This window comes from Callospermophilus lateralis, chromosome 1 (genome assembly GCF_048772815.1).
Source record: "Callospermophilus lateralis isolate mCalLat2 chromosome 1, mCalLat2.hap1, whole genome shotgun sequence".
Lineage (NCBI taxonomy): Eukaryota > Metazoa > Chordata > Mammalia > Rodentia > Sciuridae > Callospermophilus > Callospermophilus lateralis.
In genome coordinates this window covers 125,736,254-125,760,746 of record NC_135305.1, presented here as the reverse complement: position 1 = coordinate 125,760,746, position 24,493 = coordinate 125,736,254, and the positions used below count along the sequence as shown (strand labels likewise).

Below are 24,493 nucleotides of genomic sequence, written 5' to 3'. Positions count from 1 at the left end.
CAGGAGACACACTCTTCTCCACAGTGTTTCCTTCATTTGTGACCTGGAAGCTAAAGCTTTTGTGAGATTTCCACTTGTCACGTATGATGGTCAGGTAGCTGCTGGCCATGTACTTGTTGTTGGTCCATTTAGAGAGCTGGGTAGTCTCCACACCGTGGGTGATTGTGGTACTATCTGCTTTCCAGGCCACAGTCACAGAACTGGGTAGAAGTCATTGATCAGACACACCATATTGGCCTTGTTGGTCTGTAGCTCCTCAGAGGAGGGTGGAAATATAGTGAGTGAGGGGGAAGACTTGGGCTGACTTGTGTGGATAGAGAAGTGGTGTGGGTCAACATAGGATAGCCCAGGTATTGGGGATGCACCTAAAATTTCTGCAATCATTTTCTTTGTGGTTTTCTTATCCCCTCAGGGACTCCCCTTCCCTTTTGTTTCCTTTCTTGTGGACTTAGGCCACCTGGAGAACAGACAGCCCTTTCCAAATTACCTCACTCAAATAGTCTGTGTCCCTCCCCTTTGTAGCCTTAGTTAATACTAGTTATCACCCAGGTATGTTGTTCTCCCTCTTCCCTGGTCTGAGTCCGAGTTTGGAATTTGGCCCTGACCTCCTCAGGCCCTCCACAGTCCATATTTCCACCTCACTTTATGCTTCTAGTGCCCAGACCTCCTCTGTGAAATAATGAGTGCTCTTAGTCCATCTATGATGGAAGGATGTTTCTGGTGGCAGTGGGGAAGCCTTGAGCCTGTATTGAGTTCACAGAGTTCCTGAAACTTCTTGTCCTCCTCAACATAAGGTTCTGCTCCAGCCTAGTCCTCTCAGCTCTTTTGAAATGGAGTTGTGCTCTACCTAGACAAGTAGGGGCTCCTCCAAATCTGCCATCTCCTCATTACAAGACCCTTTGCCTCTGCTGTGTTCTTGGGACAACTTCCTTTCCCAGACTTTGGGGCACAGAAGCCCTTACCCACCCCCCTCACACTCCCTGATGACTCTGGAATTCACCTAGCAGCCAAGTAGTTCTGTGAGTCTTCCATTTGCTTTCTCATTTAACATGTGCTTTGAGGAAGGCAGTAGTCTGATGCATGAATAATCAAGGTCTCAATCCCCAGGGTAAGGGAGCTCCAAGGACAGAGGAGTCTTTGCTTCTTTCTGAGGACCACCCTGGGAGGGCTGGACTCTGGTCACCTTGCCAAGTCTAATCTGGCTCTGAATCCCTCTGCCCTCATGGCCCATTAGAGGACCAGACAGGTGAAGCCTAGAATGAGCCAGATCTCTTTCGCTGTCTTCTGTTGATGTGTATTTGGAGTAATCTCTTGAGTGCCCAGGGGCTAGGGTCTCAACTCCAGTCTTGTCCCTGGGTGTTCTGTGAAGCCTTCCCAAACTGGATAAACACCCAAACCTCAGCCTGGATTCTGGGGGCCTGTGAACTCTCTCACTAAGGCCTAGTGAGAGACCTGGCCCCTGGTCTCCCCTTGATCATCAGCCCCAGAGGAGGGAAAGGGACCCCTGTCCCTGTCTCCAGCCCAGGCCTCCAGGACAAGGCCATATCCCACTGTTGCAATCTGAAGGTGGCTGCTTCTGCTGTTGGGACCCTTACTGCTGGCTGCCACATGACCACCAACCTCCCCTATACGCCATGGAAAAAGGTAAGTGATCTCTCCTTAAGATAGGTAGGGCAGAGGGTAAGAAGCCCTTAAAGAGTAAAAATAGACTTTCCTAAGACCTGAGGATATGGAACAGACTGAAAAATTTCAGAAGAGCCACTTACATAGAATAGTGAGCTGGGTCCCATCATCAAAGACATACCGCAGTGATTGAGGTTGGGACTAAAAGCCATAGAGTCAGCACCTGCAGTCTGCTCCCTAATGATTGGGCAAGAGTGGAAACTCTTGGGCATGACAGGTAGGGTTGTGTCCTTGGCATACTGAAGGTTGTTGGCTGGTTCTCCAGACACTCATCCCCTTGTTCCAGGCATGCATTGCCCATGGCCTTGGAGATATGCCATATGTGTTCCCTATCTCTGGGGTTCTCAGTTTTGACAGAAAGGCTAAGCACAGTTACTGCCCAGAAAATCCCTTATTAATGCATATTCTTAAGTGGTTATGTGACGTGAGAGAGAGTTCTGAGCTGGATTGGACCTGCTCAACCTCTCCTAGCCTCATTTTAGAACCTTCAAATCTCCTTTATACAAATTCCCAATTGTCCAGCCCTGACAGTTTCTTCCCTGGACCCACAGACACTGGGCCATGCCTGACTTAAGGAACCTCCACATGGAGCCTCTTGCTTTTCTACCCACGGAGACATAGTACAATCCCACCATATTCATGAAACCTTCCCTGAGGTCTCAGACCACTCTTTGTATCCATTCAGACTTCCATTTATCCATCCATCCAATCATCTATCCATTCATTTATCCATACATCCAAAATGTCTATGAAACACCCACCTATGCCAGGCACTGTTTTTCATGCTGGAACATGGTAGGACTCCCTTAGCTCTCACCCTCATATTTTCCTGAAACTTATCAAGTCAAAGTTAAAAGTTAAAAGGTCCTGGTCTCAATCTGTAGGTCTTTCTCAGTAGCCTGAAGTCTCTGCAGGAGTTCCCTTTTTCCGGTCATTCGCTTCTCCTTGGTTGTGGAGATGGCCCACTCTCTTGCTCCCATTTCTTCCTTTTCTCCCTGATCCATGCATAGCTGATGACCCTAGACTATCACCAGGTGTTTTTTCCTCTCCCCACTTTTCTGATCTGACCCTAACCATACACTTGCACAACTGTCCCGGGGTACGAGATCCCTATTTCTTTCTCTGATGTTTCTTCTGGGCTCCAGATCTTCATTTATTTTGATTCCGGATCCCATTTTTGCTTGAATGTCTTGCAGGCACCTTGAACTCAACAGCTTCCAATTAAATTCATTTCCTTGAAAATTTGATCCTCTGCAGTGTCCTCATTTCAGCAATTTGTCTCTAAGTCAGAGGTCTGGAGTAATCTTACAATGCTTTCTCCTCATTGAATCACCTTGTGTATCCTAGATCCTATACCACAACACAATATACTATTAAGATATTCAAAAGAAAAAAGAAAATTACAGAAGTTACACTCTAAGAATTGATTGGTGGCTTTGTCAAATCTGAGTTTATCTTTAAAAATAAAGGTAGTATATTTACACTGGAAGATTATGCATTACATTGGTATCACCATTTTTATTTATTTATTTTTTTACCTTATTAGCAGAACTAATTAGCACTGGTTGTATTAAAGATATGCAGGTAGGTTTTTTGAAACAGAATTTAGTGTCATATTAATATGAATCCAACTCTTACTTCTGAATAAGAAAGGAAACATTTTTCCTTGCATGAAGGTATTCAAGGAAATTTCCTCAATTTATTAACAAGTGTCTTTCAAAACTTACAACAACCTTCATATGTAAAGGAAGAAAACATTTGCATCAGAAACCAGGAAAGTTGCTCACTCACACTTTTCAATATTCAAAAGATTCTACCCAATGAAAGGAGATGAAGGGAAATAAAGTCATAAGTATTCTGAAAAGAGAGAGAAAATGTTTCCTGCAAGTGATGTGCTAGTCTACTAAAAAAAAAAACAAGCAACCAACTTAAGAAAATTAGTAGAACTGTTAGAATTCATACAAGAATAAAAGTGACTGAACATAAGAGTGACATGTAAAAATTATTAGGTTTCTCTGCTGCATAAGCAGTAATACTTTAGGATATGGAATTGTGGGGAAATTTCCATTTCAATAAAATTATATTTGAAACACAAATAAATAAGATTTATAGATAAATAAACCAGAAAAATAAACCAGATTTTCAATGAATTAATTACAAAACTCTTTGACGAGAGGACATAAATGTGAGTGAATGGAAAGCATGTCATATTCCTGGGTGAAAGTGCTGAGCTTATAAAGGCATCAGTTCATCTCAAATTAACCATATATTCCCGGAAATTACAAACATAACACCAAAAGAATGATTTTTGAGAATTAGTAAATTGATACCAACGTTCAACAGGAAGTAAGATGGAGAATATGTGTTGATATTTAGGAAAACAGTAATCATGATGGGTTCTTTTCCTAGCAGATACAAAAACATATTATAAAGCTAAAATAATCAAAACAAAGTAGAAGGAAGCAGGAACAAATCAATACTTCAAGAGAACCACAGAGAGAATGTGATAAGTCATTGTTTAGCATTTGATAAAAGTCTCATTTATATTCAACAGATGTCTTTCCATTTGGCAAATGAACAAAGTTATATGCCTATATGCACAAACTCCAGATAAAGTTAAATACACATGCACCAAAATAACAAAAGTACTAGAACAAAAATAGAAGAGTGATTTTATCATATCAAAATAAAAATCACCTTTCTAAAATTGGCATGAATCACAGAAACCATCAAGAGAAGGCTAAACCAATGTGACACAATAAGATTAACAACCACTTTATGGTGGAAGACCTCATAAACCAAAGTTCTAAAATAGGCCAAGGGTAAATATTTATAACACATTTTCTAAACAAGGGGTTAAGTCTCTATAGACAATATAAGCAGATACAAGCAACAGAGTTAAAAAGCAGGCAACATTATGACTTGTTAATTCACAGGAGGAAACACTAAGTCAAAAATAATAAAGGATAAACATTTGACTAATAATCAAATAAATAATAAAACAAACACATTTCATTTTTTCTCAACACATGGGTAAAGTAAAGAAAGATCAACAATATCACATTATTGGCAAGGAGGTGGGAGAGAGGGCACTGCCACTCACTGTAGTGAGTATAAATTGGAACAGCCTTTGGAAGTAGTTTGGAACTACCTACAAAATCTCAAAAGAGTTCCTTTGAGATTCAGAATTTCCACTTTTAGGCATTTAATCTTTAGAGATACAGAAGTACAGTATGCTCACCTCCAACCCCCAGATTTTCAAAGCATCATCCCTTGTGTATTTTCTAGTGGAGACAATCTAAATGATCCTTAAAAGGTGAATGATTATAAAATTCTGGTACATCCAAACTGTCCCTAGATAACTATTTATGAGAATACCATAGATACATATGGACTAATCTAGAAAATTCAATCACAGATAGCTTAAAAATCTAATTGCAGGGTAATATACAGAGTATGACTTTATTTTCAAAAAATAATATAATAATATCTCAACACCAACTCTCTCTCCTTGAGTGCGCGCGCGTGTGTGTGTGTGTGTGTGTGTGTGTGTGTGTGTGTGTGTGTTTTCAAGAATGTACATACAATGAAAAGTTGAACTATACAGAAAAACAAGACAGTGGCCATGGAAAATGGAATAGGTTTTTTTTGGGGAAATATGGTAGGAAAGAGAGGGTAATAGAAAATGTTTGCTGTTTACATTTTATACATTTATATATAATATACTTATTATAATATAATATATAATATGCTTATTTATTTATTTATAATATAATATTTTCCTTAAAAATAAATAAGTATAATATAATATATTTATTTATTTTTAAGGAAACTACTTACTTATTTTCAAAAAGTGTTTCTATTATATTATAATTATTTTAGAAGAGAAAATGAAGTATTTCCTCTTGTGAACATTTTCATAAAGTCAGAAAACTATAAAACTAATATTGAATTGAAGTGAAACTACACCAGCTAGAGACATACTATTGAAAATTTTAAAAAATAAATTTAAAAAAACCTCTTCAAATTTTAAAGACAGGTTTTTCAAAATGCACACACATATTAAGAATATCATTGATAAGAGTCTGTAAGTTGTCAACTTATATTTTAAAAAAGAATTTTGCATTACTAGAGATGCTTCAGAGACAGTTTTTATGAAATTGATGACTTTCTCATGACAATATTAAAATAACATTATTAAGTAGTAATTTGTTGCCAGAGTCTACCTTACTAATATAATTTTGAAGGTTTGTGTAAGATGTTTTATGATGATGTGCCACACTACTCTGTTATACCCTTTCTCATGGGATATTTCAGTTATCTCCATTTTTCTCCCATTATTAATGATATTGAGCTAGATAGACAGCCTTGTTTATAAATCTTTGGTTATGGCTTTATTTTTCCCCCTTTGGATAAATTTCAAGAAGTGGCATTATACACTTTAGATAACCCAGTTTCTTTTATGACTTGCTGCCTATTGCTGAATTTTTTGTACATTGAAACCCTTATAAATGATTCATGTAAGTGCCCATTCCTCCCAGGTATCATTGCTCTAGATTCATTAGTGAATTTCATTGCAATTTTGGCATGTGGACCAGTGCATTCTCCCCATGCCCAGGAGATGTCTGTGGTCTCAGTTCGCCAACTGCCAGATCTTCAGCAGCTGCCCCATCTCTGTCTTCTGTATCTGTCTCTGGACACAAATTTGGCCTCACAATAGACTCCAAACCTGAGCCAATTTTTCAAAAACACATTTGACTCTGACTTAAATCCCCCAAAGCCTGCATCTAGACAGTAGAACCTAGTCTGGGGCATGAGACCTAAGGGTTCCACCTGCTTCAACCCAGAGGCTCCCTGTTTCCCTTAGTGCCCACCCCCTTCCCTCTCCAAGGAATTCTAGTATCCCTGCTGGGCTACCCCATCACTATACAGCACCCATTCATCTGAGACACCAGCTTGGGAATCAAACCACAGAGGGAGCACCCCTTCTCTAACTCTATGGCTCCTAGAAAGGTCCACGAGTCTGTCCCCCATGACTAGACAGGTCCCTTGCTGCAGGCAAGCCCTCTATTGTCTCCAGGCCTGTCCCCCAGGAAATTTTTATGACCAAGGCAGTGAGGGTACATCCTTGGGAGACCAAGCCAAACCCTCACTTTATTCTCAGGGGAGGGCTTTGCAGAACCACCCCTTCTCTTAGGCCATCATAGGACAGAGCTGTGGATGTAGCTCAGTGATAGAGAAGGGCTTCTCATGGGCCAACCACTGGAATCACTCCTCAGCACCTCCTTTTTTGTCACAAAATGCAAGACAAGGTCATGCATCTACAGCTCTGGGAAGTAGGCAACCTCAAGATGAAGCCCTGGTTGAGGATTGTTGGCTGAGGGTCTGATGAACTGGATCCCTGCTTCCCATCATCAGTGGCTCAGCCAAACCATAAGGGTGCAGAGCACAGCCAAGCAGAAGCGGGGAGAAGGAGGAGTGGAAAGGCTGAACCCTGTGCAAATGGGAGATTCTACCAATGGACTATGGGAGTGAGTGAAAGACTGAGGAGCCAAGATTAATAATAGTTAATAGAATGTGAAAATTAATTAAACCCACAATGGACAAAAAATCAGCACTTTAGGCCAGTGTCTCAGGCTGATACTTTGTCACCCTTTTGCCACCTCTCCAGCCCTCTTCCTCTTCCACCCATTCCCAGCTTCAGCTGAGACTCCCATATTCCCCCAAGACTCCTTACTTGCTCCAAGGCTCTGCAGGTTGGACAGATTGCTTCATGGTCAGGTACTTGGGCCCAAAGCCCGCTCCTAGTTGCTACAGTTGGGGCCTCTACCATGGGCATCTATTGCCATGTCCAGCAGCAGCAGGAGGGTTCAGTACCCGTGGCCTACCCTGGGCCTACTCTGCTCTCAGGGTCAGAGGCATCTTTGCAGCATGGGGTCCATAGAGGGTATAGTCCTGGTCCTCCTGATGGCAGTGGCTGCTAGAGTATATACATGTCCATGAGGCCCTTGGCCCTTTCCTCACTCTGGACTGGTTCTGGTCCCTGTCCTCAGTTGTCCTGATCCAGGGCCCATGGCTGTTACCCCTGGGGGTCTCCTGCAGAGAGACATCTGCCAACTGCCCTGCTATGATAAGGACCCAGGGCACAACTGCTCCTCAGGGCAGCCATCTGTCTGGCCCCACGCCTGGAGCCCTGGGTGGGGCCCTCCTGAACCTTTTATTTTGCATCTTTCCTTAGTTCCCCCAAGGGCATCATGGGTTTGTGGACTGTCACCCAGGAACCTAGAGAGTCTGTGGAAATTGGCTAAGCGCTCATTGGAATAGGAGCCCCAGAAGACTTGACGTCAGGAGGAGGGGACCAGGCTGTGGCTTTTCTGATCAGGCCCCAGGCTCAACTCCTACACATTGCACTCTGGCCAGTTTAGACTAACCCTACCTTGACTGGGTTGGCCAAGCCTGGCCTGCTCCTGTCTGGCTCTCTCTTGAATCAGGAAAGGATCCTCCCTGCATGGAGTGATTCTGTACCCCCCAGACAAGCAGTGGTGGTGAGATCAAGATGTTGAGTCCCTTCAGCCGTAGGTCACTTCTGGGCTTCAGTTTTCTTGTCTGTAAAATGGGGACAGTATTCTTGTGTATCAGGGAGGTTATGAGGGTTAGTGAGACCAGCAGGTGTCTGATAAACACTGGTTTCCTTGTTTGCTGTCTCACTTTGGGGTTCAGAACAACTCTTGGGGTACCCTGGGGCAAGTGTCCCTGTTTTACAGATGATAAAACTAAGACCCAAAGAAGACAAATGTAGGGTCCAAATTTGGTCGGGAAATGGCTGCAGGATGAGCTAGAAACTAGAAATGAGCTTGTCCCTTGCATTTCTAGTCCTTGGTCCACCAGGAAGACTTGTGCCTGGCTCCCTACTGAGCCAAAGTTTGAGTTCTGTTAGGCAGTGATGGAGGAGGAGGGGGATGGGCACAGGGTTTGAGTTGGGGTGCATTGAGGGAAAGGTATAGTATTCATAATTTAATGTTAATCATGATACTTTAGCACTGCTTGAGTGCGTTACACACTTTAACCCTCCCCTATTTGAAGATGAGGAAGTTGATGCTCAGGAAGTTGTCCTACTTTTGTGATGCCATAGGGCCAAGAAGTAACCAGGCTAGAGTTGGATTTTGATGCCTGGACTTACAATGGCACTTTGTTGGTGTCAGACTGTTCTCCAGATGGTGTCAGGCTGCTCAGTGCATGGGAAAACTCAAAGCTCAGAGTACAGTCTATGATAGCTGCTCAGTTAAACATGGGCCCAAACTGAACCTGGTTGAATAGAGATTTCTTCTGCCTTACTTGTGCACTGGTGCCATTTGGGCTCCTTCACATCTATGTACTCTGATGCCCTGAAGAATAGTACACAAATGTTTGAGATCCATAGGACTTTGGACTTTAGATCCTGATCAGAAAGCTCCCTGCTCTGCCCCTCTTAGGACTGCAGTGTGGATCTTTTTTTTTTGTTTTCCTGTTGCTTTTTTCTGCCAGAAAAAAATTTAGTGTTAATTAATACATAATATCTATACACATTTATGGATTACAGTGTTATGTTTAAATATGTGAATTTATATTTATACAAATATTTAAAATGACTAGGTCAGGGGTATTGGCAAATGTATTGCCTCAAACATTTATCATTTTTTATATGGGGAACTGTCAAAATCCTCTCTATTAGTCACTTTAAAATGTACAATGAACTGTTGTCAACCATAATTACCTTGTTATACCATAAGAAGTTAAATGCATCCCTTCAAGTTCAGAACTGCAGCCCTGTGGGAATTTGTCTTCTTTTGTTTTAGCAATTATTAAAGGGGCCTCCTACGAGCAACCAAGGTAAATTTTCCAAAAGACCTCTTTCAAGAGTTGCTTGGACTGAATTATTAAAGGGGCCTTCTACGAGCAACCAAGGTAAATTTTCCAAAAGACCTCTTTCAAGAGTTGCTTGTTTTGAATTATAAACTCCTCAAAATTCCCACTAAGTTTGGTGAAAATCAGTCTAGGAATATTCATGGGATATAATAATGGAAATGGAATTTCCCATTGTTAGTATAGATCATGGTTGTCAAGAAAAAAATATTCATGGAGCTCTGCATTTCTTCATGTCTCTTAAGCCCAAGTTTGAACACCTTCATTCTGGACTGTATTTTCAAGGATGTTTATATAGTGAGCAACCTTGGAAGGTAGAGTTTCCCTTTGGATCAGAAAACAGGTAGGCTTGCTGTTCAAAATAAAACATTTGGGGTGCTCAACTCTGGTTCACAAATGTCACCTGACCTTCTTTGCATGGCTTTTTGGAAACAGTGCAAGAAAGTGCTGCTTTGGGGCACCTGCTATTGCTGTGAGTGACAATCTGTTCTTTGTCTCTGATCTAGGAGTCTTTTGTGTTCTGCAGCATCTGTGAAACTGTGGCAGCTTGCAAATAAAGTAAAGTCTCAGAAACTTCACAATTATCAATAATGATCATAAAGAGAAGAAAGAAAGAGATAAAATGAAGGATGGTAGTCATGTTTGAATGATTTTTCTTAACTCATCAGATCAGATTTCAAGGATCCCCAGGCTGGATCTTCCCATGGCACAATGCTGTTTTCTCCTGTTCTGAGGTCCAAGACTGGTGTTAATAAGCCCCACAAGTCCCTGAACTTGTAGATGAACAAGGTGATGTAAAAGATGTCTTACAGGGCTCAGGGGACAACCCCTGGGAAGTCCCTGAGCCAGTTCAGCTTCTCTCCTGTTGGGGTGCATTTCTCACTCCTACCTCAGGCATTGGACTCCTCACATCCTGGGGACTGGGGACTGGTTCCATCCTAGGAGTCTGGGCTACAGCTGTTCCATCCACAGCACCCCTGTATGGGCATGGCTATCTCACTACTCAGAACCCAGAGGCTGTGGTTTCCCCCAGGGACTATCCCAAGTCTCAGGGAGAATAAACTAAATTCCCTAAATACAGCATCCCCAGCTATACTTCCCCAGCCTCAGCTACCCTCCCCCGACCAGCTCCTGCATCTGCAGCAGATGTCTCATCACAGACCACCTCCTAACATGGTGACCACACTCAGAAATTCAAAAGCCCAAGTCTGGCCTGATCCTGGGAAATCATCAGCAGGCTGGGCAGGGGATCTCCCCAGCTGTTGCAGCTACAGCTCTAGATGCCCACGCCCTCCCCTGCTCCAGACTGACATACTCTGAAAGCTGAATTCTGGCACTGAGAGAGGTGTCTGGGTCTAACTGGCCCTTTTCTCAGTGTCCCTGGAGCCTGGCTTGTCTCTCCTGGTGAAAAGGGGTAGATATGCTCTTCCAGTTGCTCCCCTGTCAGAAGGACTTGCCCTAGCCTCCTGCTGCCTCATTTCTATTCACATGCCTCATAGACTCTCTCCCTGTGGCTATAGGGTATTCATCTTTCCCAGGCCCAGGTGTCCTCAGTTTCCTGCTCCCTTGCATCCCCAATGGTTCTTCTCATTTCATGTGATTGTCCCACTGCCGAGTGGGGAATTGGGGATTCTGAGGCAAGGGATGATGATATTGTTCTGGGGACATAAGAATGGTTCTGAGTCTCATAATTCTCAGTTAGTGGCTAGCTCTGTAGATCCAAGTCCCCTTGAAGAAGCCTTGAAAATCTTAAGAACCCTGCCTCCTCTGGTAATATTTGAGAGGAGAGTATCCTCAACCTCAGCTCTCCTCAGGAATTGGGAGAGACTCTTCTCCCCTAGTAGAATATGGTATCACAGACTCACCAACCTGGCATGGATATTCTAGTTCCTTCTATTGATGACTTAGTGGAAGTATGGAGAGGGAGTTTTTCTTGCCTAAGACACACAGCAACTTTGTATAAAATTTGTGTCCTTGGACTTGACCAGTAACAGCCAAGATCTGGAAGGAACAGACATTTTAAAACACCTGGGATAAAGCTAGCCTGAAACTGGATGGTGGTTTGGGGGGACAATTTTAATTCTTTGACTTCAATCTCTCCATCTAAGTGTGTAGAATGCAACCTGACATGAACAGTCCAATATTGGCCAGCAGAGATGGCTGGACATTCAGTATAAGGAGCATGGGTGGTTACAGGAGGAGGGATACAGGGATATGACTCTGGTTCTGCATTTGTGCAGTGTTAGCTTTCCATCATTCTAATAAACACCAGAAATAATCAACTTAAATAGATAAAAGGTCTCTTCTGCCTCTCAGATATGGTTGTTTTGGTCTATGATTAGTTGACTCCATCACTTTGGCCCTGAAGTAAGGAAGTCGATCATGTTGGGCAGCACATGGTAGAGAGGATCTGCCCACCTCATAGCAGGTAAGGGAAAGAGGAAAAGAGAGAGAAACGGGGACTCCATTATCCCCTTGAAAGGCACACCATCTGTGACTGAAGACCTTCCACAAGCCCCATATCTTAAAGGTTTCACCATGTCAACCTGCCATAAGACCAGACTGCAACATCAAGGACACTTCTGTGTGCACTTGATGCTCAATTTCCTGCACTAGAACTTGAAATGACTTAAAAAAAACTTGTAAAAAGAGACAAAACTGAGCAATATTAGAAAACAGAATGTTAGTGTTTTGTTTCTTTTTGTTACAATAATACTTCATGAGAATGTTCATTTTTTTTTGTCATAGGACTGTAGAGAAGGGACCTGGAAGGCAATGAAGAGATTTTTTTTCATACAAGACATTTCAAATCATCCAAGACATTTCTGCTACATAATTTTCAAAGGAATATGTGTTCAAAGGCAAACACTAATCACAATTTTGTTCACAAATCTGAATATTAAAGGAGTCCTATATAAGAAATTCACTTAGAAATCGTATCCTTGCATCGACTTTAAAAGCTGATCTTACAAATTCTTTTTTAAAAATAGATAATTAAAAATGTTTTGTCCAGTGGAGTTGGCTGGCTGCTTTGACTGTAACTTGGATCATTTTTCTCCAGTCACATATCAGCTAATTGCTGCATGGAACCATGTGATGATGCTTTGGACCCCATGCATACTTTGTATTCTTTGGGATTCAGATTGAGGTCATGGAAGACAGGTTTCTGGGCATGCACTACTCCTACACCTCCTGGCTTCCAAACATCTTCAAACCTGCTTGGAGAACATTGCTGAAGATTTCCACATCCTTCAGCCCCAGGCATGAATGGAAATTGCTACCCACTTGGACAAGATGTCCCTTTAAGTAGCAGTAATGCCAAACACATAGCTTCTCCAGAAGCCAGTATTTTGAGTAAAAGAAAAAATGGTTGTCCCTGGGGTAACTTTCCCACCATAAGCAATGTCTCAATCACACTGTCTAAAGATAATTGGGGAATGTGTTTGTTGGCCCCAAACTGTTGCAGGAGTTCCATGGTAAACAGCAGTCAACTTCACAGAAGAAGTGCAAAGATTTGTTAATAATTGGGAACATCACACCCTGAGGGCCAGAACAATTGAAAATTCTACAGACATAGGCAAAGTCTTCATATCACCTTTAGGGTACTTAACTGCTATAATCTCTCATTAGTTCCACTAGTTTAACCTTATCAGGGTTGGAGTCAGAATCAAAATGTAGTACAACCACTTTGGCGTGCTGATTTGGGGTGGGACATGTATTCCCCAAGTTTCCTAGAAACCTCACAAATATGTCAAAATGTCTAATGGCATCAGTATATGACATTTTCATCTTTGGGCTCTTTGCATTTGCTCTTGGATCCAGGGAACTGGAAAGAAAGAAGCTTCTTCAGGGAACTGGAGAGGAAGGATAGGTTGTCAGACTTCTGGTTGATTTGGTTGGTCAGTTCCTGAGCATCTAGTTCCTCATGCTCCACAAACTGAATCTTGCTGAAAATATGCTATAGGTCTGCATGCCCCCTCACTGGAACTGACATCTTCTTGCCTTTATACTTCCTGGGTAGAAGGAGCAGGTTCAGAGTGTACTCTGCCCCATACATGGGATTCACCACAAGACAATAGCCACACTGGATCTCCTTGAAATCCATGATGTATTTCCGGGTCTTGGTGGTGACCTTGATCATTTCCACTAACTACATGAAGATGTCATCCAAGGCTTCCATCTAGGCTGAGTTCATTCCTCTTAGGAGGGAGGGGTGCAGGTTGGCTAACTGTCCACAGCCAAATATAAATTCTACCCAGTCAGAAATTCCCATTGCAGAATTTCCTCTTGATGGCAGGAAGGAGGCAGGGATTCCCAGATGTTGGTCCTCTTTATGCATCTCTGTGCTGTTGTATTTGCTCATTAGGATGATTTCTCAGTGGAGCTGTATTGTGTGATGCTGCTGCTCTGCAATTTGTTGACTGAGAATGTACCTGTGCAGTTTGTGCTGGTAGCTTGGGTTTTTGTTCAGGTTGAACATGATAGCTTGGTGAATCTTACTGTTCTGGAGATCTCAGATGTATCCCTTCTTGTTCTTTTCAGGATTCTCATTTTAAAAAAGCTGATGCATCTCACAAGACCCAAAACACTTCTGTAGTGCTCAGTCCTGTTTGCCTGAGAAACAGGGGCTCACTGATATTCAAGCTCCTCAGCAATCTCTTCAGATAATCTCCTTTGATATAAAGATCATAATCTGCTTCTAGATCACTGTCCAAGTGGTGCTCATGCATATACTTAAGCATCATAAAAGTCTTCTGGGGTGGGTAAGTGCCATCCACACCCCATAGTGGCACCACTGGAATTGGTACAGATGTGTCTGAACCCTCAGTAGAGAAAAACCCCACTATCCCAAGAATTGTCTTAGGTTATGTTCTGAAGGTGGCCACAGCAGGAGTCTGAAGTATTTCTGAGTGGTCATGACTCCCACAAAGAGCAGGTTCCTGTCATGTGAGGCCACCAACTGGGCCAAACCTTGTGGCCACAGCTGTACCTCATGGACATCTTCTTGTGCCCTGCACACCTGGGATCCTTTTGCTGTGCCCACAGTCCTCCAGTATGCAGTGGCACCACTGACCCTCTGTTCCCACTAGTTGTAGCTCTGAAGCACAGAGCAGAACAAGCCTGTGAGACCAACACAAAGCCCGGCAGGAGCCAGATCTGAGGCAACAAGAAGAGCTAGGCTCGCCAACTTGCCTGGAGCCATGCCCACATCACTCTGCCTGCAGGGCCGCTTCCACCACCTATGTTGAGGAGCCCACCCACCACAGCTTCCAGTGACAGAGACCAGCTTGCCCAGAAGGCCTGGTCCCAGATGCTCAGTGGGTGCCTAGGGCCAGCCATGCCCATTGTGGCCACAGAGCTGACAGCAGGCCTGGTGATGGAGCTTCATTATGCACACTTGCCCACACCAAAGTGACCTGCTCCTTTAAGAGGGAAAAATGCCCTGCGCATGCAAGCTGCCTCTCCTGAGTAAGACCACCATGACTATTTTTGCTTTGCCACGGAAGTGTGGGGGCAGTGCAAAGGCAATAGCAATGGCATCAGCTCAGAGATCTTTTCCTGCCCTGATGGCACCCAGGCAGGCTCCGCCCCTGTTCTTCTTGTGGCCTAGACTGCTGCTTCTGTTGCACATCCTCGAAATGGCTCACCATTGCCCTTTGATATATTTTGAGTTGATTTTTGTGCAATGTGAGAAATAAGAGATATTCTTCTACATATTCTCTACATAGAGAATAAGAAATATTCTTCTACATATTTCACCATGCACTTCTACCATGCTGTTTCTGTAATAGACTCAGAAGCTCATGGAGACATGTGAAGCAATGGGCCAAAAATTACTGAACCCTCCCCTAACTTGTTCCTGTCAGGTATAATGGTCACAGTGAAAAAGAGCTGATAACCACAAATGGGACAATTACAAAGCACGTTTATGGTTCTGGTAGTCCTGCCCAGCATGCAATACTGCGGGGAGTCCTAAGACTTAAGAAGGGTAAGAGATGGGAACTTGAGAATCTGAAGAATTAATATCTCTACTAAAGGTACTTACATATCTGAAAATAAATCCTAACAATGATATAGTTTTGTACTTTAGTTTCTAACATATTACCATATGAATTAAAGACAGGAGAAATGAAGTTCATAGTTTGAATAAATAATGGAAATGAATGCAAGAATGCCAGTATGCACATCATACTTATGACAACAGGATCATAAACAAGAAGGAATACAGGAGGGTAGGAGGAGAGGGAACATGGTAATAGAACTCAGGCAGCATCATTGCAAACTACGTTGGTATTGATGTAAAGCACATAGAAACCACTATAAAAATAAATTTGAAATATAGATAAAAGGATATGAAAGGTAACCAAAGTGGTATGATGGGGGAAAATAAACCAATCACAATAGAAGCTGCTAGTGAAGCAGTGAGAAACCTAAAAAAAGGATAAAACACATGTAGAAATCAGCACATTGGCAGAAGTCTGTCATTATATGTGATTACATAAGATGGAACACATGAGTCTTAGTTTGTCAATACCTAAGAAGCCTGCATCCACACAAAGTTTCACACAATTTCTCTACACTATTGCATGTGGGGAGATAGGCTTGGGTTTAATGGATTCTCTTCTAACAGAAACAAAGCACCTGGTAACAGAAACTTGACCTGCCATGACTTCCCATGCACTGTCAATGCCTCCAATCTGAGACACAGGACAGGGTACGTTTTGGCACAAGTGGCACAGAGTGAGGCTGGACATACTGACTATAGGCTCTCCAGTGATAAAATATTTGGGGTTCTCAGAAGGGGGGCTGCTACTCTGTTAATCCTCAACCAGCAAGGGGCAGTGGAGGGGCATTCAGAGGAATCCAGGAGAGAAGCTGGTGTTGCACAGAGTTCAGGAGTGAGGCCAGCCCTGGGGGTGAAAAGGTGGAGTCCAACTTTAGTCCCTGATTGGACATCAGGAGAGTTTAAACTGTGTCTGGGGTTGCAGTGACATTGCAGTGATATTCTGAGGGTCAGACTAACACAGGGTCACCCCAGGACACTGGAAAGAGCCAAGGCACAAAGAGGACCTCAACTCGGAAATGCACTGAAGGAGGTGGATTGTATGTGTAAGCATGGCAGACCACACTGGTTGAATTTCATAAGGGAGAACATGCTAAGCTCCAGATGCTGTAATAGGGAGCACAGTGTGAGAAGATGGGGCTCCTAGGGTCTAGTTCCTTCTCCCAGCTTGACTGCATGTGCCTCCTGATAATCTCAGGGAACTATTTATTACTGTCCAGAAGTCATCCCTGGGAAGGCTTCTCTATCCTAGCATCTTCCAAAGATGCCTGCACAGCCTTCTCTGGAATTTCCTCCCACCTCCAGCCATAATACTTTCCTCAGGAAGAATTTCCTATGTAGTCTTGCATGAGGGAAGGGGCACTTGGTCACTTCTCCCTGCATGGACAGACTCCCCTGAGGAGAACCTCAGAGTAAAACTGACTCTCACCTGCCTCAGTTCATAACCCTGAACCTGGAATTCACCTTAGTTCAGAGGCAGGATCCTCTCTGCTTGAGGAATACTTGATAACTCATTTTTTAGAGCTCAGCCCTGGAAACTGTGACACTGATGAACTTCACAGACAATAAGGGGCCTAATTTTGTTTTGTCTGTCAGGACTGGATTGTGGTGCTTTTTAACATGTCACATAAAGCATGGAGGATTAAAAAATAAGAATAAATGCGGCCACTTATGGTACACTGCAGAATGAGATGTTTCAAACACAATGTTTGAGACCAAAATTGGTTGTAAATCCACAAAAGTAGGTGGTTGATTAAGTAAACAATGTATAACATGTGAAATGCTTAAAAGCATGTCAACAATAAGAGAAACATTCAATGAAATGCCAAATATGAAACCAAAGTCCATGTGGAAGATACTGAGAGGACTATGAGAAATGTAAGGGCCCATGGTGACCTCATTCTGAGTCACTTGTCATCAGTGGTCTCTCAGCAGGGAGGTGCCCTGTCCATGGACAGGAACATGAAAGGGCAACAGCCCATCTGAACTAGACCCAGATGAAAAACAAACAAACAAACAAAAAACAGCTCAGAAAAATTGGAAAAGTGGCAAAGGGGTCAAAACCTGGAAAGTGACTATAACCAGTGACCAGGGAAGTCAAGGGTGATATTTTGCCCAAAGCAGCTTGAAGAAAGTTGAATCCTGAACCTCCAACTCCGCAGTCTCTTCTTTTGTCCCCACAGCTGATTTGAGTGGCTTCCTATTAGTATCATGCTCAAAGGATTCATAACTTCCATGTTGACTAGACACACACTTACCCAAAAATCTAGAGATGGATGAGAGTGGTCTCAGAGAGCCCGGCTGAGATGTGCATTTGAGGACAGAAATCAATGAAGAAAGATGGTCCACAAATGCACTCAAGGACTCTTATGGTTTGGATATAGGGTGTACCACAAATATCATGGATGAGGCAATGCAAGAATATTGAGAGGAAAAAATGAAGAGGTTGTGAGGTGTAAACTAACCAGTGGTTAATCCAATGATATAGGTGGTAACTATATGCAGGTTGACTGTGGCTGAATGAGGTTGTCTGGGGATGAGACTTTGGATTTCTATTTTGATCCTGGTCTCTCAGAGAGACAGAGGTCTCTCTGCTTCCTGATTGTCATGATTCAAAATGTTTTTCTTCTCTATGTCATTCAGCCATGATATTCTGCCTCAGTTTAGAAACAGAGGAATTGAGATGGCCATATATGAACTGACAAATCTCAAAACCTGAGTCAAAAAAAATTTTCTCCTCTCACTTTTTCTTGTCATATTTTCGTCACAGCAACAACATACCTGACTAGTCATGAACCAGGAAGGCCATTCTATACTCAGAAAGCTTCTCTAGGCCTGCTAAATTCCATGGTAAATACCCTGATGCCCCATCTAGTACCACTCATTCTTTGAATTTTGTAAAATAAAAATTGAGCCAGATGTCCTAGTTATTCTGGGTTATGAAAGAATTGAAGCATCAAAACCATGCTGGAGGTGAATCCAAGGACATGTGAACAACCTGATCCCTCCTCTCTATGTAATAGCCCAAGAGATACACATATGCAGGCATGAGTCACAAGATTGAAGGGAGTCACTTCTAAACTCCATGGCTTGTACAATAGAAAGCATTTCTTCTACTACCAGAAATATACATGGATCAATTTTTAGAAATACACTGAAGCTATCACATTTTTAACTAAAAATAGCACCATATTCCACCTGTGTCAACCAGAAACTCATTGCCACTTCCATGATCACTCAGTCTCACCTAATGATAATTATGATATCCAGGCTACATGTAATAAGATGATCCATCAAACTGCCTACCCCCAAAATATGCATCTTTTCCAAGAGGAGAATACACTTTTTGACCTCAAGTATGTTCATTTTCCTCCACATATGATATCCTGTAAATTAAATATTGAAATAAAATGTTAACTAATTTTTTTCCTTTTTAACCAGGGATTTAACTCAGGTGCACTAGACCACTGAGTCACATCCCCAACCCTATCTTGTGTTTTATTTAGACAGGGTCTCACTGAATAGCTTAGTGCCTTGCTTTTCTTGAGGCTTCTTTGTTAACATGATCCTCCTGCCTCAGTCTCCCGAGCAGCTGGGATTACAGGCATGTGACACTGGGCTTGGATAGTTATCTATTTTTAACACACCTATGTTAGTTGACACTAGAATCAGGCAGAGGAAGGAAAACGTATTCAAATATATTCACATTAAAATAAATATTTTTCCATAGAATTCTAATTCCTGTGATCATTATTGGTAATTTCTCACTTCTCTTTCTAATTCCCTTGACCACCAAAAAAATGTTTTGGCTAGTGTTGATCTCTAGCTAGTAGTGCCAGGTGGAAAGCACAAATCATCATTCCAGACAACATATGTGCACCAATAGCTCTGCTGGATTGGATTGTGTTGGTATTCTGACCTTAACTGAAGTCCAAGGAAGGATGAGAGAGCATGCTTCTTTCCATGAATTGTCTCCTTATTTTGAGTCAGCAATGGCAAACTAATTCCCCTGATTATCAGTATCAATCATGACTCAATAGCCCCAAATTTGTCTAATGATTCCTTGTCATGATTAGAAAAAGGGAGGCTTAGACACAGGTTAGAGCAGTCATTCTTGTATCCTGTATTTGGAACTAAGTCCTCTGCACTAGACCAATAATAGGGTTGAATTACTGAAATGGGAAGCAAACATTGTGCTTGAGGCAGTAATGTGTGGATTCATTCCCAGTCCCAGGCCCTCATTCCAGCTCCAGGAGTCCTTCCTATGCCACAAACATCATCATGTGTTGAATATGGGTGTAACCAGTTGCCAAGATTCATCTTTGACTCCTCAAAAGCCAGTCAACCTTTTTGTCAGGCCTGGTGTTTTAGGATGTTAGGGAAATGTAAGAGTAGTAATGGCAGGAATATGGCTTGATTGTTCCCCTTTATTGACTGTGACATAAGCATTGTGCTCAGAAGCCCCATGTTGAATACCAAGATGGTGGTTAAGGTGTTCACTAAGTCCATGGATAACAGTTTTGGCAGAAGCACTGCAGGCAAGGAAAACAAGCTCCCTCAAGGGTAAAAGAATGCTTCACTGAAAACTAATATCAGTCTGCCATGATGAAAGGTCTAGTGTCATCAATCTGCTCTGAGGTACCTGGCTGCTTCCAATAGGAAATAACCTCATATTAGAACTCAGGGTTGGATTCTGCTGTTGCCACCTGGCTATAGGGAGGTCACTTCTGTGAGTGGAAATATATTGTCATGACCACATGAATAATCTCTCTTCATGAAAGCATGGACATTTTGTTCGTGACCTGCTTGGGAAAACATGCGTGTCTAGGGAAGGAAGCCACCTGAGATGCACCAATTAAATTAAGATCCAACTTCTCATCAGGATCATTTCCTTCTCTGTTCACTCTTTGGTGATTGTGACCTGGCACCAAAATACCTTCATGACTTTGTAAACACAGAGTTTATTTTCTTTATAGTAAAACCATGATGATGAAAACATTCACTTAAAGTCAACACTGCACTTCTGTGAACATAAATGTGAAAATAGAAGAAGCTTGTAACATTGAACAGTGAAAAGACTGCTTTTTTATATCCCCAAATTAGATTATTTGTATAACTTCTGTCTCTATATATGAATACACTACCAGTGTAACTCAGCATCATGTTTAACCACAAAAATGAAAAATTATGTTCCATTTATAGATATATCCAAAACCACTCTACTGTCATGTATACCTAAAAAGAAGAAATAAAAATTTTAAACAATTATACTATATAGATTTAGAAGTGTTTTGTTAGTATACTACTTAAATTATGGACTTTCATAAAATAGTTGGTCAAAGAGTAGTTTTGAAATAAACATCCATTTCCTTCAAAGTTGAATTCATTTTAATAAACAGAAATCACACTTACATATCTGGCTGTATATATCAAAGGGTAAATATTTCTGTTAACAATTCAGTGGTTAGAAAATTACCAATCATGCTTCAGTTATTTGGTTAATTAATCTATACCTTAAAAATGTAAATGAGAAAATAGAAAACTGATCAAACATTTCTGAGAAAATTTTACTGTTCAAATTTACATGTAACATAATATATAAAACCTATTTCAAAGAAATAACATAAGAAAAGAATATACATTATATCATAAATAAGTGTTCATCCAATCTTTATGGAAATGGTACTTCTTTGATATAGTGGATTATATAACATTAAAATAATTATTCATGCCTCTTTAATTTTAATGTGGTTAGGAGACTTTGCATAATCAGCTTTCATGGTATTATTATTAGACATTGTTGGACTCTAGTCCACAGGTAGCAGTAATGTCACACTCACCTTTTACTCAAAGCCTCACCTCCTCCCATAGGACATACATATGGGACTCCTGGGACAGTGTCTAGTACTGGAAAGTTGGAAACATGGGGCCTTTACCATGTGCCCATGCAGAGTACTGGGAGGGAGCCCTGCTCTTGCTCCTTCCCAGATGCAAATTATCTATGATGCTAAGCCTCCTTGACCTTCTCACTGGCAAATCAATCACACAGTTCAGGCCTCATGTTCAAGGGATGATGTTATTTTGTACCTACCAGCAACAGGCTTTGCACCATGAGCTGTTCTTCAAAAGGTGTGCAATTCTCTACAGCAGGTGACATGACAGTTCCCAAACTCCCATGATCTACATTGGGAAAGAGGCCTTTCCCTAAACAGCAGATTTTGTCTCCTATCACCAAGTCCTCTATTAGCATATATATAGAGAGAATAAGTTTGTCCATACAGCTGGGGACCAGAACCACTGAGGCATATGTCACAGTGTCTCCTCACACTGAAATACAAACACATTCATCAACATTCACTGTAGCTCATATACAAGCCTCCATGGGCCTCAGCTCTGTGCCCAGAGCATGAGCCAGTGCAGAGAGGTACACTGGGTCCTCAGCAGACAGTGCCCAGAGTTACCCCCACTCATATCTCCTTTCTGTCACTGGTGCCAAGGCATAGGGTAATGTGATCTGGGGAGACTGGAATATGGTCAGTGGAAATGATAATCCCAGATAACCTGATGCAGTTGGTGAAGTATAAGAAGCTCTTGAGAGTATCCTGTCCAAATTCTGAGGGATCTTCAACCACCTCCAGCAGCTTCCAGAAAAAGGAATTAGCAGAGTACATAAAATCATGTACACACATTAAATGGCAGTACAAAAAAGAAAAAAGAGTGCAAAATTTTCTGATTATGTGGGGCCTATTGTTAAGTTATGAGAGAAAATAAATGAGTCTGTAAAAGAATATTCTGATTTTTGTGACTCCAAAATGGTGTGACCACTTTGGAAAGAAGATTGAAGATTCCTTAGAAAACTTTTAATGGAATCACCATTTGACTCAGCATTCCAACTCTTAGATGTATACACCAAACACTTAAAATCACACCATAGTAATGCAGTGAGATCAGTGTTCATAGCAGCTGAATTCACAGTAGCTAAACCATGGGAACAATTTAGATGCCCTTCAACATTTGAATGTATAAACAAACTGTGGTACATTTGCAGAATGGAATATTACTCATCCCTAAAGAATAATGAAATTATACCATTGACAGATAAGTGGACAGAGTTGAGAATATCATGGAACAAAATAAGCCAATTCCAAAAAGCCAAAAGCCAAATATTTTCTCTGATAAGTGTATCAGGTCCATAATATTCTGGGGGAGCATCAAGAGAAGAACAGGAAATTTTGAATTGAGCAGAGGAAAGGTGGTGGAGGGGAGGTTGTATGGGGCAAGATGGTGGAATGAGAAAGACAATACTACCCTTTGTATGGTATGATTTAATGAATGGAGTGACTCTGCATCATCTGCAACCAGAGAAATGAAAAGCTGTGCTCTATTTGTGTAAAAAAAATTCAAAAAATTTAAATATCTAGATTTTAATTTTCTTGGTAGTATCTTTGTCCCCAGAGGATTTACAGCTAAAGAGCTTGAGACAGAAACTGGAGGTAAAACAATGGCCTGAGGCAAAGGCTCAAAGATAAAGAGAAGAAGGAGCAAAATAGAGCAAACTGAATTGGGAGCATATACGTGAAGATTCGGATGTACTAATCTGTTAAGGTCTGTAAACAAGTCAGGATGGCACCTGGTATTTTGCAAGAGAAATGTTAGAGTCTGTAAACAAGTCTGGATGTCGCCTGGCCAAATGCCAGAGGGAGTGGTTTGTAAAGTAACAAAAGCGAGCCATTAAGTGTGAAGATTCCTTATTGGTTGACTGCTGTATCTAGTTTATGCTAATTAAGATAAGCTGTGTAAAATGTATAAATACCTCGGTTGTCCTACAATAAATGGCTCCTATTCCTGCTGCATCAACGTACACAAGTTATTCGTCACCCCCCGGTTATTCTGCTGCAGCTGGACTGCGACACTAATTACTGTGGAAGATGCTCAGAATAGAGCAAAGTAAACTATAGAGGGCCGTTGAAGAATTGAGACAAATACTGGTACCTGCAGCAAAACAGGAAATGTTCAAACTGAGTTAAAATTATAGAACCTTTATTTTATCCATCCTTAATAAAATTTTGAGAACAAGGTACATCCATGATGTCTCACTGTATTGGGCAAGCTGAAGATGATGCAGCTGATGGAGCTTCTGATTCTGAATGACACCTGCATAGATGCCAACATTAAATCACTAGCCCTTGCCTTTTCTCTTGTGGCAACTGCCCAGGCAGCTCCAAGGATCAAAAGTGGGCCTGCACCTTTTCTCTCACCAGTTACCCTGAGTACTCTTCTCCAGCTGACCCTACCATGATGCCTTTGATCAGACAAATACAGACCTCTGCCATGCCATAAGGAACTCCTCACACTAATGCTGCGATTGTTCCTCCAGGGCCAGAGGCTGGGTTGATCTACACACTCTATAAATATCTTACATGTTAGCAACTCAAGATCAAACCAGTTCTTGAGTACCCTGTTGAATCCAATGGTGTGTGAGGTGCAGTGGCTACTAAAGTTTGAAGGCACAATATGTGTGTTGATCCTTTCCAAAGGATTGTGACTGAAGGTGGTGCTGATGCTGGCACCTAACCTATGAACTTGTGATCTCTGAACCCTTTGTCCAGTAATGACCTGACCACACCTGCCTGCCAATCACTTAAGTGGTTATTGCCTTTGCTTGCCTGTGGTCAGTGCAGCAGGCTGAGGGACTTGTCTGTTCATTCATCTTACAATCTAGGCAAATAAAATGTTGTCTTCCAACTCAGTCCCTGAGTGGATGAAAGGGGTTCTAGAACCTACACTGAATAGTAGTAAAGTATTAGGTCCCAAATCATCCCACAGCACTGATCATCTCTCAAT

General features: G+C 41.9%; 2 pseudogenes; one reads left to right on the top strand and one right to left on the bottom strand.

Annotated features, from left to right (window-relative positions):
- Positions 1–13,809: 13,809 nt before the first annotated feature.
- On the bottom strand, positions 13,810–14,315 carry LOC143407044 (chondroitin sulfate synthase 1 pseudogene; annotated as a pseudogene).
- A 7,877-nt stretch (positions 14,316–22,192) lies between these two features.
- On the top strand, positions 22,193–24,223 carry LOC143398491 (KH domain-containing RNA-binding protein QKI-like; annotated as a pseudogene).
- The last annotated feature ends 270 nt before the right edge of the window (positions 24,224–24,493 follow it).